Consider the following 9,136-nt stretch of genomic DNA (forward strand, 5'->3'; position numbering starts at 1 on the left):
TGTCTTCCATTGTTAATGTTTATATTTATGTATTTATTTATTTATTTTTGAGATAGGGTCTGGCTCTGTCACCCCAGCTGGAGTTCAATGGTGTGTTCTCAGCTCACCGTAACTTCCGCCTCCTGGGATCAAGCGATTCTCCTGCCTCAACCTCCTGAATAGCTGGAACCACAGTTGCATGCCACCATGCCCAGATAATATTTGGATTTTTTAGTTGGCAGGGTTTTGCCATGTTGCCCAGGCTGGTCTTGAACTCCTGAGCTCAGGCCATCCACCCACCTTGGCCTCCCAAAGTACTGGGATTACAAGTGTGAACCACCACACTCAGCCTTCCATTGTTAATTTAGTATTCATAAATGTGTATATAACCTTCCCAATGAGATATTAATCTAGCAGGGGAGCAAATAACTATGGTTACTCCCTGACAATCTTTATGTCCGGGATCTTTACATAGTTTTCTGTTCCGTTTCTAGCAGGTCTTCCCAAGCCCTCCAACTAGGGCCATCCAGATCTCACAAAGATCACTCCTTAGTATAGTCAAGGTTCAGGGAATATTTTGAAACAAACCATTACTTCCTAATCTGTCCTTCCCTAATCTCCAAACCAGATAAAGAGATTACAAGAAAGAAAAACTGCCAGGCACAATAGCACACATCTGTAGTCCCAACTAGTTAGCAGACTGAGGCGGGAGGATCACTTGAGCCCAGAAATTCGAGGCCAGCCTGGGCAACATGGTGAGACCCTATCTCTTACTGAAAAAAAAAAAAAGGCAAACAGAAAAACTACACAGCGGTATCTCTCATGAACATAGATGCAAAAGTATTCTAACACAAAATATTAATTGAATGCAACACTATATAAAAAAAATTGTATGCTGTGACCAAGTGGGGTTTAGTTCAGATATACAAGGCTGGTTCAACATTCAAAAATCAATCAATGTGGCCGAGTGCAATGGCTCATGCCTGTAATCTCAGCACTTCAGGAGGCCAAGGCAGACGGATCACCTGAGGTCAGGAGTTCGAGACCAGCCTGACCAATATGGTGAAACCCCCGTCTCTACTAAAAGTACAAAAATTAGCTAGACATGGTGCCAGGTGCCTATAATCCCAGCTACTCAGGAGGCTGAGGCAGGAGAATCGCTTGAACCCAGGAGGCGGAGTTACAGTGAGCCAAGATTGCGCCACTGCACTCTGGATAACAGAGTGAGACTCCATCTCAAATAAATAAATAAATAAATAAATGTAATCCACCACGTCAACAGGCTAAAAAAGAAAAATCATATGATCTTATCAATTGATACAGAAAAAACATTCGACAAAATCCAACACGTATTTATGATAAAAACTCTCAGCAAACTAGGAATAGAGAGAGCTTCCTCAACTTGATAAAGAGCATCTACAAAAAGCCTACAGCTAAAATCATACTTAATGGTGAGAAATTGTATGCTTTTCTTGTCAGATCAGAAAAAAGGCAAGGACATCCCTTCTCATCGCTCCTATTCAACAATGTATGGGAAGTCCTATTAGTGCAATAGGACAAGACAAGGAAATAAAATGTACAGATATGGAAGCAAGAACTAAAACAAGCTTTGACTAAGAAACAAGTGGAAGCATCATCTCCAGTTTCTTTTTCTTTTTGTTTTTTTGGAGACAGAGTCTCCCTCTATCACCCAGGCTGGAGGGCTGGAGTGCAGTGGTGCAATCTTGGCTCACTGCAACCTCTGCCTCTCAGGTTCAAGCGAGTTTCCTGACTCAACCTCCTGAGTAGCTGGGACTACAGGCTCATGCCACCACGCCTGAATAATTTTTTGTATTTTTAGTAGAGATGGGGTTTCACCATGTTGGCCAGGCTGGTCTTAAACTCCTGACCTCAAGTGATCCACCTGCCTCAGACTCCCAAAGTGCTGGGATTACAGGCATAAGTCGCCACACCCGGCCTCCAGTTTATTTTCAAATTTATAGACTTTCTTTATTGCATATTTGTTTTCTATTTCAAAGATTTCTGCTGTTATCTTTTTATTATTGACTCCCTTCTAATTCCTTTGGGTTTAATTTGCTGTTCTCTTCCTAGCTTCTTAAGATAGAAGCTTACATCATGTGAATTTCCAATCATTCTTTTTCTCAAATGTATACATTTGAAGCTATGAATTTCTTTTTAACCCTTTCTTTTTTTGTTTTCTTTTTTTTTTTTTTGAGACAGAGTCTGGCTCTTGTCACCCAGGCTGGAGTATGGTAGTGCAATCTCAGCTCACTGCAACCTCCACCTCCTGGGTTCCAGCAATTCTCCTGCCTCAGCCTCCCAAGTAACTGGGATTACAGGTGCACACCACCACGCCTGGCTAATCTTTTGTATTTTAGTAGAGATGGAGTTTCACAATGTTGCCCAGGCTGGTCTTAAACTCCTGAGCTCGGGCAAGCCCACCTCAGCCTCCCAAAGTGCTGGGATTGCAGGCGTGAGCCGCCGCGCCTTGCCTTTTAACCCCTCTTTACTTGTATCTCAGATGTTTTGAGATGTCTTATTTTTATTATTATTTAGTTTTAAATATTTTCTAATTTATTGCTATTTCTTCTTAGACTTACGTGCTATTTAAAAATCTGTTGATTGATTTTCAAACACTTATTGGGGGGGGTTCTACTTATCTTCCCGTTATAGATTTTTAGTTGGATTCCATTGTAGTCAGAGAACACACGCTACATAATTTCAGTCCTTTGAAATTTTTGAGACTTGCTTTACGCACTAGCATATGGTCCATTTTGATAAGTATTCACGTGCTCTTGAGAAACAGTATTTAGTCTGCATTTGTCAAGTTCTATATATATATATGTCAATTAGATCAATTTAGTTACTTCTGTTATTAAAATCTTATATATCCTTACTGATTTTTTGTCTGCTTGTTCTATCATCTATTGAAACAAGTGTTAAAATCTCCAATAATGATGGTGGATTTGTCTATTTCTCCTTTTAGTTTTGATAACTGCTTAATATGTATTGAAACCACGCTAGGAAACATTTTTTTTAAAACTTACAAATGACAAATTCTTAGGTACATTTAAATTTAGGACTGTTAATTGATTTTTTTATCATTGTGAGATGTCCCTCTTCAGAGATATTTCTTGCTCTAAAGTCTATGCTATCTGAATTAATATAGCTATACCAGCTGGCATGGCGTGGCTTTTTTTTTTTTTCTATTCTGTTTTTTTTTTTTTTGAGACAGTGTATGTCTCTCTCTCTTGCCCAGGCTGGAGTACAGTGACACGATCATGGCTCACTGCAGCCTCGGCCTCTTGGGCTCAAGAGCGATCCTACCACCTCAGCCTCTGTAGTAGCTAGTACTGCAAGCCTGTGCCCACCATGCTTAGCTAATTTTTATTTATTTTTATTTTTTTTGATAGTGAGTCTCACTCTGTTGCCCAGGCTGGAGCACACTGGCACAATCTCCGGTCACTGCAACTTCCAGCTCCCAGGTTCAAGTCATTCTCCTGCCTCACCCTCCAGAATAGCTGGGACTACAGGCTTGTGCCACCACACCCAGCTAATTTTTGTATTTTTTTAGTAGAGATGGGGTTTCGCCATGTGGCCAGGTTGGTCGTGAACTCCTAGCCTCAAGTGATCCACCCACCTCAGCCTCCCTAAGTACAGGAGTACTGGAATTATAGATGTGAGCCACTGTGCCCAGTCTCCATTGTTTTTCTTTAAACTTTGTGTCTTCTATTTAAATTGAGTCTCTCTCATGCTCTCTCTCTCTCTCTCTCTCTCTCTCTCTCTCTCTCTCTCTCTCTCTTTATTTTTTTAGACAATCTCGTCTGTCGCCCAGACTGGAGTGCAGTGGCATGATCTTGGCTCACTACAATCTCTGCCTCCTGACTCAAGCAATTCTCCTGCCTCAGCTTCCTGAGTAGCTGGAATTACAGACATGCACCACCATGCCTGGCTAATTTTTATATTTTTGGTAGAGACAGGGTTTTGCCGTGTTGGCCAGGCTGGTCTTGAACTTCTGGCCTCAAGTAATCCACCCACCTTGGTCTCCTAAGTGACCAAGTGCTGGGATTATAGGTGTGAGCCACTGCACCCAGCCTAAATTGAGTCTCTTGTAAACAGAATAGGTATTTTTGTTTTTTGTCTAAAAGTAATTCTGATCTTCTCATTGGGATACTAATCCATTAACATTTAATGTAATTATTGAAATATTTATGTTTAACTCTATTATATTGTTAACTTGTTTCTATTTCTGTTCTTTATTTCTCCTTTCTTGCTTTTTGGGGGGAGAAAATCAAGTATTTTTATTATTCCCTTTTTTCCCCTCTTGTTTTAACTTATTGGTTATCAGCTTTAAGAGATGGGGTCTCACTCTGTTGCCCAGCCTGGAGTGCAGTGACTATTCACAGGTCTTTCTTGGGGTTTCAACGAAGAGTTTGGGCTGTGTTTTACCTATTCACCTTGGTGGACTTTATTTTTCTGTCTTCTCAGTACCACGCTGCTGCAAAATTCTTTGCCCAGCTCTCCAGCCTCCCCAGCTGCTGTTTTCCTTTTGGTTCTCCTGCAGTCTCTGCCTGTGCTTGCTCAGCTTAGGAGTTTGAAAACATCTCAAGGGGAGATTGCATGTAGCCTTTTTGGGTTTATTTCTCTGCAACTCTCTCCTCCTTGAGATTTTACTATCAAGTCGCAGCCACTTGAGCAGCTTTGAACTCCAATCTGTCTCTTCAGCCTAATGGAACTGCCACTTACTTTATTCCCTGACCTGTGAGTTAGGCCAGGGTGAGTATAGAGATCACTTTGATGTGCCTCCCTTCTCTTAGGGATCATCTGCCTTGGTTGCCCTCCAGTGCCTTCAAATGTGCTATGTACTTAGTCCATCTGTTACAGTTGTTTTCAATGGGAGGGTTAGCTCAATATAAGCTGCTCTATTATGGCTGGAATCAAAAATCTACTTTACGATAAATAAAAAATCTAAAAGAATTCAAAAGACTGGAATAAGGAAATTACAAAAACAAAAACTGAATCACAGATTACAAACTTCAGTCCTAGTCTAAAGCCATCCTTAAGTCTTCTGAATTCAGCACTCTGTTTAGAACAAATGCACTGTTTTCTCATCTTCAGTTTGGTTCTTTAGCAAGAGCTTTAGCCTAGACTAAGAAAGTCAGAGTTTGGTTTCTGGACTTACATATAAAAAGTATGTGATTCTGGACAAACTTCTTTTTATCACTTAGTTTTATCACTAGTCAGGGAAGATTGCCCTTAAAGCCTGCTTGCCTTAAGTCCTTTAAGGAATAAGCTGGATATAAGTAAATAAATAAATACAATGTAAAGTCCTTGCCCTGTCTTCCTTGCAGAGTTGGTATGAGGTCAGCTTAGCTGTAGAGGCAAAGTTCACAAGGGTGCCTTCCCCATAGGCATGTGGGTGCTTTTACAAATTTTCCAGCTCTTGGACAATTTCTTCTCATGCTCTACTTTTCTTTTATCCCCTAATTAGAGCTGTGAATTAGAAAAAAACATGATTGCAATTTCCTCCCCCATCTGGATCAGATTGTCCTGTCTAACCTCTAAAATAAAAGAGAACACAGGTGTTTGAGTGGGATGCTGGGTCAGGAGAGCTGGTTGGCCAGGTGAGCCTGCACCAGAGAAAATTCCCTGTGGACAGGCCAGATAGGACCCCAAACTATCAGAAAAGTTTTGATCAATGTGGAATCTGAACAAAAAGAGCTATTTATGTAAGTTCAGGCAGACAGATGGATGTGTTCTCATGATTGGAATGACCTTTTGGACTGAATGTTGGGGACTGATGGGACATGCCTTCAGAGGCACAGCCTCACTTTGTCTCTGACTCTGCTTTTTCTAGGCTTTGTGTCTGACAATCCCCTTCTAGTTGTCATATCCTCCTTTAGGTGTTTTACCAACTTCAGCTTGGTTGGTATCCTGCTTGTCTCCTCATGGTCACCTCATGTCTCCGCCCTGGTGCTTTATGTGCTCAATTTACATTGGTTTTAGAGCACATTGTTGCTTTCTGTTCCCAAATTTGCAGGGAGGACCTTATGATAATCCCCATGTCCACAGTGCATAATGGACCAGGTGCTTTATGTATTATCTCCTGATCTTCACTTCAGTCTGGAAGATCATCAGCTTCATTTCCACAAAGATGTGGAAGCTGAGGATGATACAGGCTAAGGATCTGCCCAAGGTTGGACAGCTTGAATGTCACAGAGTCTGTGTTCAAACTGAGGGCTTACCCCAAACTCAAAGTTCTGCCTGCTGCTACTGAATAAGCACCAGATTGTGAATTATTTCGAATTTTCAAGTCACCTGTAGAGGAAAGGGGAACTAAAAGAAAAAGTGGTTTAGTCAAACAAAAAACTTCCCAATGTAGCATACCTTTATGTCTCTTTGCCTTAATTTGTGTTTCTTTTCCTAGAATCCCATCTGTTTATATCTACTGAACACCTACTATGTGCCAGGAACACATAGTAATACAAAAGACGTGAAGGCTATAATCTAGTAAGAGTGTAATTGGTACAACCTCTGAAGATGGTAAGTTAGCAATACTTTTCATCTTCCAAATGTGTATAATCATTGACCAGAAATTCTACTTCTGGAATTACTTACATATGTCCATAAAGCCTATAGTCTAACTGTGAATATTAGAGTATACATAATAAATGCAGAGTATATAATCACAAATTGAGATAAGTATCATAAAGGAAAAAAGAGGTGCATTGATCAGGGTTAGACCAGAGAAACAGAGCCAGTATATAAATATATATATATGGCCGGGCGCGGTGGCTCAAGCCTGTAATCCCAGCACTTTGGGAGGCCGAGATGGGCGGATCACAAGGTCAGGAGATCAAGACCATCCTGGCTAACACGGTGAAACCCCGTCTCTACTAAAAAATACAAAAATCTAGCCGGGCGAGGTGGCAGACTCCTGTAGTCCCAGCTACTCGGAAGGCTGAGGCAGGAGAATGGCATAAACCCGGGAGGCGGAGCTTGCAGTGAGCTGAGATCCGGCCACTGTGCTCCAGCCTGGGCGACAGAGCGAGACTCCGTCTCAAAAAAAATAAAAATAAAAATAAAATAAATATATATATATATGTACATATATACATATATACACAGAGAGAAGGAGAGCAAGAGAAGTGACAGGAGTGGGCTTATGTGACTGTGGGGACTGACTAGGCAAGTCTGAAACTGTAGGACAGGCCAGCAGGCTGGAAACTCTTGAGCAAGAGCTGATGCTGCAGTCTGCAGGTGGAATTTTTTCTTCTTCAAGGAAACTTGTTTTTCTCTTAAGAACTTTCAATTGATTGGATGAAGCCCACCCAGATTAGCAAAGATAATCTACTTCAAGTCATTTTAAGTAGATGTTATCACACCTACAAACCTTACTAGTAACTCCCAGTTAGTGTTTGACTGAATAACTGGGTACTGTAGCCTAGCCATGTTGACACATAAAATAAACCAGCACAAATAGGTCAAAACTGTGTTGCTTAAGATGCATTCAACTGCAAGAAAGAAAATCTAAATCCAACTACCTTAAACGTAGGAAATGTATTGGCCTACAGCATGGGAAGTCCAAACATAGGCTGGGGTGTCTGGCTCTGGCCATGTACTTGGCCCTCCTGCCTCTCGGGGAGGGGTTTATGCTCAGGCTGCCCGATAAGATGGTGGTGGCGGTTCCAAACCTCATCTTCTATATAAGAAAGAGAGAAATTATCTCTTCCTGCAACTCTCTGAAGAGTAGGAAATTTTTCGGATACCTCCAGCAAACCTCTTATTACATCTCATTGGCCTGAACTGAGTCATGAGTCCACATTTGGGCTAATCTCTGTGACTAGGGAATAGCATGCACTAAATGACTTAGTACTGAGGTCCTGAGTCAGTCACCTGTGAGGGGAATAGTTGACTATAATTCCCTTAGTCTGGAGCCTCCCTATCTTTTCACCAAATAATAATGCTTATATAGCTGGCAGATTGGAATGACTCAAGGCAAGCACCCTGGGCCTCCAGGTGGCCCAGGATTCAGCTGGCTATCCCAAAGGATAAATGTCTTTGCGTATCAATGGGTGGCAGCATATATATTGGATTAGACCACCTGGGGACAGGATCCATTCCTAAATTACAAGGCTTCTACCTGATGTGGGAGGAGTGCAATGGCTATTGAGCAGACCATGGGTAGTGAGGGGAGAGAGAGGAAAGGTTTAAGAATCGAGAATGTTTCCCAGGTTCTGGTTTCAGTAACTGGGTAAATGCCAGTGGTGTCCTGGGTCTCAATTGCACTGGCTCACAGGAGCCAATTGTATGCATTTTGTCCCAATTCCATGTTCATTGGTGGGAATTGATACAATTGATACAAATTGGCAAATGATACAAATCTGTGCTTTTTATTGTGGTGGGGAGGCATCTTTTGTTCAGCCTTGATCAGCACATCATTAGTAGAGCCATGCCAAAGAGAGAGGTGCACTGGAGGAAGGACAGGCTTTGCCTTTAGCTCCCTGTTGCAATCTTGCTCTCCTTTTTGTAGTTAAATTGAGGTAAAATTTACATAACATAAAATGCACCATCCTATTCATCCTTTTTGAGGCTCACTCAAGCTCATGTATTACTGCTTCTTTATTTATTCTTCATTATAATTGTATATTTCTTTTTAGACTGGGCGTGGTGGCTCACACTTCTAATCCCAGCACTTTGGGAGGCCGAGGCGGGCAGATCACTTGAGGTCAGGGGTTGAGACCAGCCTGGCCAACATGGTGAAACCCCATGTCTACAAAAATACAACAATTAGCCAGGCATGGTGGTGGATGCCTGTAATCCCAGCTACTACAAAGGCTGAGGCCAGGAGAATCACTTGAACCCAGGAGGTGGAGGTTGCAGTGAGCTGAGATCGCGCCACTGCACTCTAGCCTGAGTGACAGAGCAAGACTCCATCTCAAAATAAATAAATAAATAAATAAATAAATAAATAAATAAATAAACATAATATTTTATTTATTTTTGAGAAAGTAATACATTTACATGTTTCAAAATGCAGAAGGTACATACAAAAAGATATACAGTAGAATGTCTGTCTCCCCATCAGTCCCCAGCTGTTCAATTTCCTTTTCTAGAGATAAGTGAATGGATTTTTAAAATATACCTTCACAAAGTT

At 41.4% G+C, this 9,136-nt stretch overlaps 1 long non-coding RNA gene across 1 annotated transcript in view; it reads left to right on the forward strand.

The window, feature by feature from the left end:
- Nucleotides 1–9,136, forward strand: part of LOC108530747 (uncharacterized) — a 24,287-nt gene that overhangs the window by 9,636 nt on the left and 5,515 nt on the right. The window contains exon 2 of the long non-coding RNA XR_001885941.1: nt 6,407–6,522. This is a non-coding gene — a long non-coding RNA (uncharacterized LOC108530747). The remainder of the gene's footprint in view (nt 1–6,406; nt 6,523–9,136) is intronic.

The sequence above is a fragment of the Rhinopithecus bieti genome, unplaced genomic scaffold, assembly GCF_001698545.2.
Source record: "Rhinopithecus bieti isolate Rb0 unplaced genomic scaffold, ASM169854v2 scaffold_7398, whole genome shotgun sequence".
Classification (NCBI taxonomy): Eukaryota; Metazoa; Chordata; class Mammalia; order Primates; family Cercopithecidae; genus Rhinopithecus; species Rhinopithecus bieti.